We start from the raw sequence: 8,716 nt of genomic DNA, 5'->3' as shown, positions 1-8,716 counted from the left end.
TTATGGTGGGTTAGTGCAGGATCAAGGGGGGCCAAAAATTGGCGATTTGAAAAAAATAGCCTTCCTCACTCGCCTAAAAACGTGAAAATCCGTGTTGACTTTTTGCTAGGCCTGGGTGTCAGTACACCTTGGCCTGGTAATTACCTATGCAAATCGGATATCTGATTTTTATTTGTAATTTTAATTTTAAAAATATATTATATGTTACATATTATATAATATATAATATATAATATATATATATATATTATATATATATATATAATGTAATAATATATCATATAATATATTATACAATATATTATTACATTATATATTATATAATACGTGGGCCCTACAATTCTATGGTGCCCAGTCCCCTACTATTCTATGGATTAACCTGCTAGCCCTTTAGAATAGTAGGGGGCGAGCCTATAGAATAATGGGCATTATATATTATTATATTATATTATATTATATTATATTATATTATAATATAATAATATATTATATAGTATAATATTATATTATATATAATATGATATAATATTATATTATATTATATATTATATAATATAATACAATATTATATTATATATATATATAATATTGTATTATATTATATAATATATAATATAATATTATATCATATTATATATAATATTGTATTATATTATATAATATATAATATAATATAATATTATATCATATTATATATAATATTGTATTATATTATATAATATATAATATAATATAATACAATATTATCATATATAATATAATACAATATTATATTATATTATATTATACGTATTATATAATATTTTATTATATTATATTATAATATAATAATATATTATATAATACGTATTATATAATACAATATTATATTATATTATATTATATATAATATTATATTATATTATATTATATTATATATAATATTATATTATATTATATTATATTATATTATATATAATATTATATTGTATTATATTATATATAATATTATATTATATTATATTATATTATAATATTATATTATATATAATATAATATTGTATTATATTATATTATATATAATATAATATAATATAATATAATACAATATTATATTATATATAATATAATATTATATTATATTATATATATAATATAATATAATATAATATAATATAATATAATATAATATAATATAATATTATATATGTTATTTAAAAATAATTTAAGTATAGAAATTGGATATCTGATTTTCTGAGATTTTTATATTTCGACAGTGACAGTCTCGTGAGTTATTTTTAACTCACGGGCCATGCGAATTCATCAAAATCCGATATCTGCTCCATCCGAAAATAACTCACGGGCCGTGCGAATTCATCAAAATCCGATATCTGCTCCATCCGATATCCGGTGTCTTGACAAAAAATTGCTAAAAAAATAGATTTAGAGGTAAGAATTTTATCGTTTTGAATCATTTTCATTCATTTTTTGTATTTTTTGTTAATGTTTAATTGATTTTTCATTGAAAATATGGTTTTTTCATGAAAACTAGGTTTTTTAAAATCAAATACCTAATTGTTTAAATTTGTTAACTAAATTTAATTATTTACATTCAATTAGGTTAAAAATGGGGGATAACAATGAAAACACTGACCAACCACAACTGCAACAACCAAACCCTCATTTGCCAAATCCCCCTTCAATTCAAGATTTGATTGCACAAAATTTGAATGAATTGAGGGGGATTGCAGAAGTATATCGTAGGATCCCTCGTCTAAACCCATTGTTTGATCCTCTCACATCGATCATAAAAAGTATGGAAACCATGACTGAGGAGCACGATGCCGCCCTTTTGTGGCGAGATTCTATGAAGGAAAAATATGCAGATGGCTTGTCGTATAAGGATATCAAGGATCTTGAGATATCCAAAGCCGAAATCGCCTCATTGTTTGTCAATCCCTGTATTGGTCAGCCCGTAGATCCCAAAAAAACAAAACTTTCTATCAAATGGTGCACAAATGATGGGATTGTGAAAAACTTTTGGGATCGTTGGTGGGTGGTTTTCGACAAACCACCCAACAACAATCTTGATATCCCCTTCTATTTCATTAAAAAATTGTATGCTGAGTTTGTTTTACACAAACATGTGAACTACTTTGACATCCAACCTTTCCAGGGTGTAGGTTTAGGTATGCCCCAAAATAGACCTAGGGCAGTCAGAGTAGTCCAGGGCCCATATGTCCCCCCTCCTCCTGTTGATCCCCCACCTGTAGTTCAGCATCCTGATATCATTTGTGAGGCGGCTTCACGGACCATATCGGCTATTCACTCTTTGAGTAGCCTTTTGGTTTCTCAGGTTGTGTCAGTAGCTCAGCCTACTCTTGATGGCAGTGGTGCATCCGGTGCCGGTGACACATCATCCTCGGCTCCACACATATGTGTGCCCCATAGTTGTGTCATGTGTGGGCACGTATGCTTGGGTCCACTTGGACAACTCGTCGATCCTCATGTGGACAGTGCAGATTATGAGGTGAATGAGATGCATGATGCACCGGATGTTATTACACAGACTGGAGTATACCCTGGGGAGTCCTCACATGCTAGAGGTAAGGAGGCACCATCATCATACATTGATGATTTATTGGTAAGATTTGTCTTTTCACAGTTCATGTTATATTTTAATTAAATATTTATAAATTAGATAATATTAAGTACTAATTTTTATTTACATGGTCTATTTAACAGTTGATGACCGAGGATGAGTTGAGACAGATTCAGGAGGGCACCTTGTCATCCATTTCATTTGGCCTTGATAGCTTGACAGTACATATATTATTGCACCTAGTCATTTGTATTTTATTGTACATACATGATCATCATTTATATTGGTATTAATTAGATTATGTAGTAACTTGCATGTATATCTTATTTTACTCTTGTAGGGCACAAGCAGCACGAGTGCGGGGCAGTGTGATTTAGGATCTGGTAGTGCAGTTGGAGACAAGGGAAAGGTAATTGAATGCAAATATGATTGAATGAATAGTTTAAATAACTTATAGTGATTATACATGTCTAGACATAGATTGATAGTTTCATATACTTGTTGTGTATATATACAGAGAATTCTTGGCTTCACATCCTTGATGACTACACCCAGTATACCTGAAGAAGAAGAAGAGATGCCTCGAGTAGATGTGTGTTTATTTTATTTTTTGATTAGTAGATATAATTTGTTATTATCAGTGACAATTATATGCTAACTTGTATCAATGTCATGTTTCTGAACATATGTAGGTTGTGTATGAAAATATTCAAAACATACATCCTCTACCGAAGACATACATCAAGAGTCCTACAAAGCTGAAGAGAAAACGTGGAGATGAGGTAAACATGAATAGTTCAATTATAGTTAATTTTTATGTTAAATTTTTGAATGTGAATTATATAATATAACTAATATTAATCGTGGTTTGTTTTTCTTATGCAGGATCCTTCAGAGCCGAGTAGTGCGGCGAAGAGGATCGATTTTGATGATCCATCAACAGCTTAGGATGTTATAGATAGTTTTGGGATGCTTACATGTCTAGTTGGCATGTATATTTTGTATATGGACATACATTCATGTATTTAGACATACATTTTGTTTTAGTTGGCGTTTATGCCATATTTATGTATAGACATACATGTGTAATCATTTGACATTTTTATATATACAGAAGTTGATATTCGATCATATAAATTGTTGCTCATCTGTGCGTGGTGTTATCATGGAAATCTTTAATCTTCATTCCAATAATTAACAATGGTTAATAATGGCTATTTAATGAACAATACAATTCATTTCATTTCATCGTAAGTGTTGTTTTTATAATGAACAATATAATTCATTTAATGAACAATACAATACAATTCATTTAATGAACAATACAATTCATTTAATCAGCAATACAATACAATTCATTTAATCAACAATACAATACAATTCATTCAATGAACAATACCCTACGCATGCTCCTATTTCCCCCCCCCCCCCACTCGATCAAATGCTCGGGGTCATACTTTGACAGGCCCTAACTCAAAATCTATGGCACCTGTGAATGATCCATTTGAACCTACGGGGCCACGAGAGGGGTCCCTACAAAAGCCTCTCTCGGTTTTTCAAGTTGCCCTACGGTTTTATTAGGGCAGCAATTTTTCAGTTGGCGAAAAATCGTCAATCTCACTCAATGGAATGTTGTCGTGTGTCCGATTTCTCATTCTGATCGTCGCGATGATGAACCTGTTATCACTGTTTTAAAATTGGGTTCTTCTTTCCCCATAATTGGCTGTGGTACCTTGAAAATTTTCGAATAGGGTGTAGTCCCAAGTGCTTCAGCTTTATTCTAAACCTAGAGGGTTTAAGGGTTTTTTAAGTTTTAGACCTTATCTTTTTATTTTAAACCCTCTAGTTTCTATTTTGCCGTTACTTTATTTCACTTAGGTCATGGGTCGTGGGGTCGTAGGAAGTGTCCCCCCTTGTTATTAACCTAGGCGGTTACGTTGATTATTTGAAAAAATTTCGCCTTGTATTATTTCGTTCTAAAGTGTCGGGCCTAGTAAACGTCGATCAACTTGAGAAAGGATCTAACGGTTGGCGCTATTTCGCAAGGGTAAAATGCTTCCCCTTTAAGGCCACGAAATAGCGAGAATGAATGTCAGCCGTCCATGTGTCATGACGGAGGAAGTAAAGGATGTGGCTGTCAAAGAAAGTGGGGCCCCCGTGGTTTTCTTCTGGCGTATTAAAAGGTAGCACGTGGCACAAGTCACCACAGTCAGCGTGTCAGGATTGAAGGTTCAAAAGTGGGCCCCAAAGATGAGTCAGGTCGCAGGTGGAGATGACCTGGCAGGGAGAGCTCTTAACAGTTTATTGAGACCCCGTGGCTCCTTCCAGCAAATGACAGAATGACAAGTCAGATCCGAAAGTGACAAGGCGCCAAGTGTCCACTACATGTCCGCGGGTCCACCTCTTCTGAAAACCTTTAAAAGGGTTTAAATGCTGATCAATTTGAAATATGATCTAACGGCCCGCGCTATTTCGCAAGGGTAAAGTGATCACTTCTTAAGGCTGTGAAATAGCGAGAGTTAACGAGGACCATCCACGTGTCTTGATGACACGTGGTCTAAAAGGAAACTATGGGTCCCTATGGTTCCTGCTTGACAAATGAGAAATTGACAAGTCAGCTCTGAAAGTGACAAGGCCCCATATGTCTGTGACGTGTCCATGGGCCCACCATTTCTGAGAGCCTTTTCGAAGGGTTAAATACCGATCGACTGTAGAGATGATCTGACGGTCGGCGCTATTTCACAAGGGTAAAGTGCTCACCCTTTAAGCCCGTGAAATAGCGAGAATGAGTGTTAGCCGTCCACGTGTCTTGATGATGACGTGGGAGATAGACCTGTTGAAACGAAAGTGGGGCCCCCATGGTTTTTCTTCTGGCAAGTGACAGAGTGACAAATCAGCGTAGCAGGTGACTAGGTGCCAGGTGTTAGTGACGACTCGGCGGGCCCACCATTCCTGAGAACCTTTTCAAAGGATTAATTAGTGATCAACTTGAAGGATGATCCAACGGCCCGCGCTATTTCGCAAGGGTAAAGTGCTCACCCTTTAAGCCCGCGAAATAGCAAGAGTTAATGAGGGTCGTCCACGTGTCATATTGATGACATGGCCAAAAGGGAAAAATGTGGGCCCGTCACAGTATAAAGGAAGGCATTCGGCCAGTATCAAAACGGAATGCGAAGGGATTTTTTAAGCCAATGGTCGGATGCCGCGTGGTATTATGTAGCCAATAGAATAACGGGACCTAGACTAAAGACAAAGCCGTCAAAATGAAATTAACAGTGAGACACTTGCAGGAAGGTTGCGACCCATTGGAGCTAAAATATGAATTCTCGTATGAATTCGATTTTGAAGGGACGGCCGAAGCATGCGGAATCAATGTTATAGTTAAGGCTCAGAGTACAAGCATTTGATTTCCTAACAACCAAGTAAGGATATCTTTTAAAAGATTTTTGCAGAAGAGCAGACATAGAGTTATCCTTTTCTGAAACAGAGCAAGCGGTTCAGTTGCAGAGCAATTTCCTTCAAGCAAGCATCAGGTTCTCTCATGTTTTGAAGAAATTCTTGTGTGGCTTTTAGATAAAATCATTCTCGTATTGCAGGATTGTTTAAGAGTGTATTCATTTTCTTGTATTTTCCAATGGCTCCTAAAAGGGAATTTTCTGGCAAGGTTGATTATCTAGAAAGAAGTGTATGTGATGATTTTTTAGAACAGTTGACGTTGTCAACTAACCAGGCATTAAAGGCCAAAGAGTTAGTGCCCAGGGCTCCCCATCTGAAGATAGGAGAAGGATTATATGACAAAGGTAATTGGTTAAGAGACCCACAGGTTGGACTGTCTAGGTTGGGGCTGTTCAGAGTCGGATTTGGGATGAGGAATTCTCCCGCTCCTCAAAATAGTATTTGGGAACTAGATGTCGGGAAATTGGTAGTCCCAGGGGTGTTCATGGATACAGACTTGTTAACCCAAATGGCATTGAACTATGATTCAGTCATGAGATGTATCCTAGATGTTAATGGAAAACCCTTGTGGAAATCAATGCAGAGGAATTGAGAATAGCATTTGGGCTCAATGAGTTCACAAACTTCCTGGAACCCATAAATTTCACACAATTAGCCCAAGTGTACAATGCACAGAGGAGTCATCTTAGGAATGGGCCTCTTAAAGAAATTTTCCTAAAAATAGGAGGGTTAGCAGTTGTAGGGCCCAACACACAAGAGCCTTTTTCATTGAGTATGTTTACCTTAAGGGCTAAAGGCATGTATTGGGCACTTTGCCAAGTTCTAGGAGAGGATGCTGAAGCAAATATGCCAAATCATTACTTGTTAATGATTGTTCAGATTTTGAATCCTTCTCTTGCTATCACATTTGATTATGCTTCTTATATTGCTGATGCTATCCATGGAGGGTTGATAGGAATAAAAAATGGGAAGGTGGATAGGCCATTCGGATGGTACTCACTCTTGATGCACCTTTTCCTCTTCAAAGGTGGTGATTATTTCGCCAGTGGAATGGACCTGGTAAAAGAGAAGGAAGGAGAGAAGATGCCGGTACAACTGTGGAGCACTGTGTTGTCATGGGACAGAGAGGATGCTAGTTTCCTAAAGTTCGATAAATATTTTGCATCCAAAATAAGGACTCTCCTTTGCTCTGATAACCCAAGAGTCCCCAAGGTTCTTTTGGAATTCCTAAGGCCAAAAGAATTCGCAGAGAACATCAAAATTGTTCATAACTAGGGTGACATGTACTTATATCCAGTCTCCACGGTTTTCAGAGTTTTTGGTTTCAGAGGCACCCCATTTTTGTTACCATATTTAGTCCCTCTCAAAGTAGGAATAGCTGAGATCCTTAGACAAATTGGTGGCCTACAAGAGGCAGAGCTAACAGGCAGAGGTAAAGGGACTATTTTCCCTACAGCTACAATAGCCCACCAATTTGTAATTACAAAGGGAGGCTGGAATTGTTTTGAGGATTTCCTCAAACCCTACCATTTATCCACTGCAGTGTCCAGATGTGCTGATCCAGAGGACTTCTACAATGGTGTGTTCAGGAAGAAGGTAGCATGCAGAGGTAGGCCTCATCAATTCCACTTTCCTGAAGACCTCATCAGGAATGAATTTGATTTAGATGAACAGGAGTTGAGGAAAGAAAAATGGGTGGCTTACAAGAAAGCCTTGGATTTTGTGCATCAATTTGATGCTAGCTATGACCCATTGTCTAGCTTCTTCCCATTGGAAGAAAAAATAAAAATTTTGATTGTTTGCTTCGAAGATGTGATGCAAACACTAAAGGAAAAGAGGGAAGTTGTAATTAAGAGCAACCCTGAAAAGGATAGAATGATTTTGGGCAAGTCAGCTTCCACTAAAGCAATCCCTCCTGGTGACTACACCCTGCATAAGAAATCAGGTTACAGTGTGCTGGTGCCTACAACAGGGGAGCCCTCTTCATCCAAAGGAAAGAGGAAGGTGCAAGATGTCATTGACATCCAGGACAGTCCAAAGAAGAAAAGGGTGGGGAAAGAAGTGCAATTAGATACATCCTTGTATTCCCCATCCCAATCCCCTATCCACATAGGAGATGAACAAGCAGCAACTGAATACCTCTCGCAGTTGGGCAGCTTGGGGGAAATTGCATACACTTATGATGAAGTGGAAGAAGGGATGCTAGAAGAGCCCACTGAAGCACAAATGGACATCACCTCAACTGAACTTAAGGGCCAGGAGTGGGATCCTGAGATAAAGAAGGCCAGTAGTGCCTTTTTAGCTGATGATAACTTTGTCACATCTGAAGCATTCATGCAATTTGTCTGGAAGCAGCATATAGATACATATAATGCTAGATGTGAAACAAGAAAGGCAGAGCAGCCTAACAAAGATCCAGCCTCAGTGGAGGAAGAAATAAAATAGGAGATGATGGAAGAATTCAAAACCATCACTCCTGAACAGGGAAGGGATCTAGTAGCACAAGCTGGAGTGCTCATTTTACCAGAATGGAATATTGTTGATGCTCTGGTGCTAGATGCAGTAAGAAAAGAGACTAAACCCATGGAAGGGGTTACATTCAGTAAGGACAATGCTGCACTAGTTATGTGGTCCCTCAAAAGAAATGAGGATAAGAAAGGTAAAGACACTTCAGGGTCA

This window comes from Cryptomeria japonica, chromosome 1 (genome assembly GCF_030272615.1).
Source record: "Cryptomeria japonica chromosome 1, Sugi_1.0, whole genome shotgun sequence".
NCBI classification, from domain to species: Eukaryota; Viridiplantae; Streptophyta; class Pinopsida; order Cupressales; family Cupressaceae; genus Cryptomeria; species Cryptomeria japonica.
Note: the sequence above shows the minus strand (reverse complement) of the source record.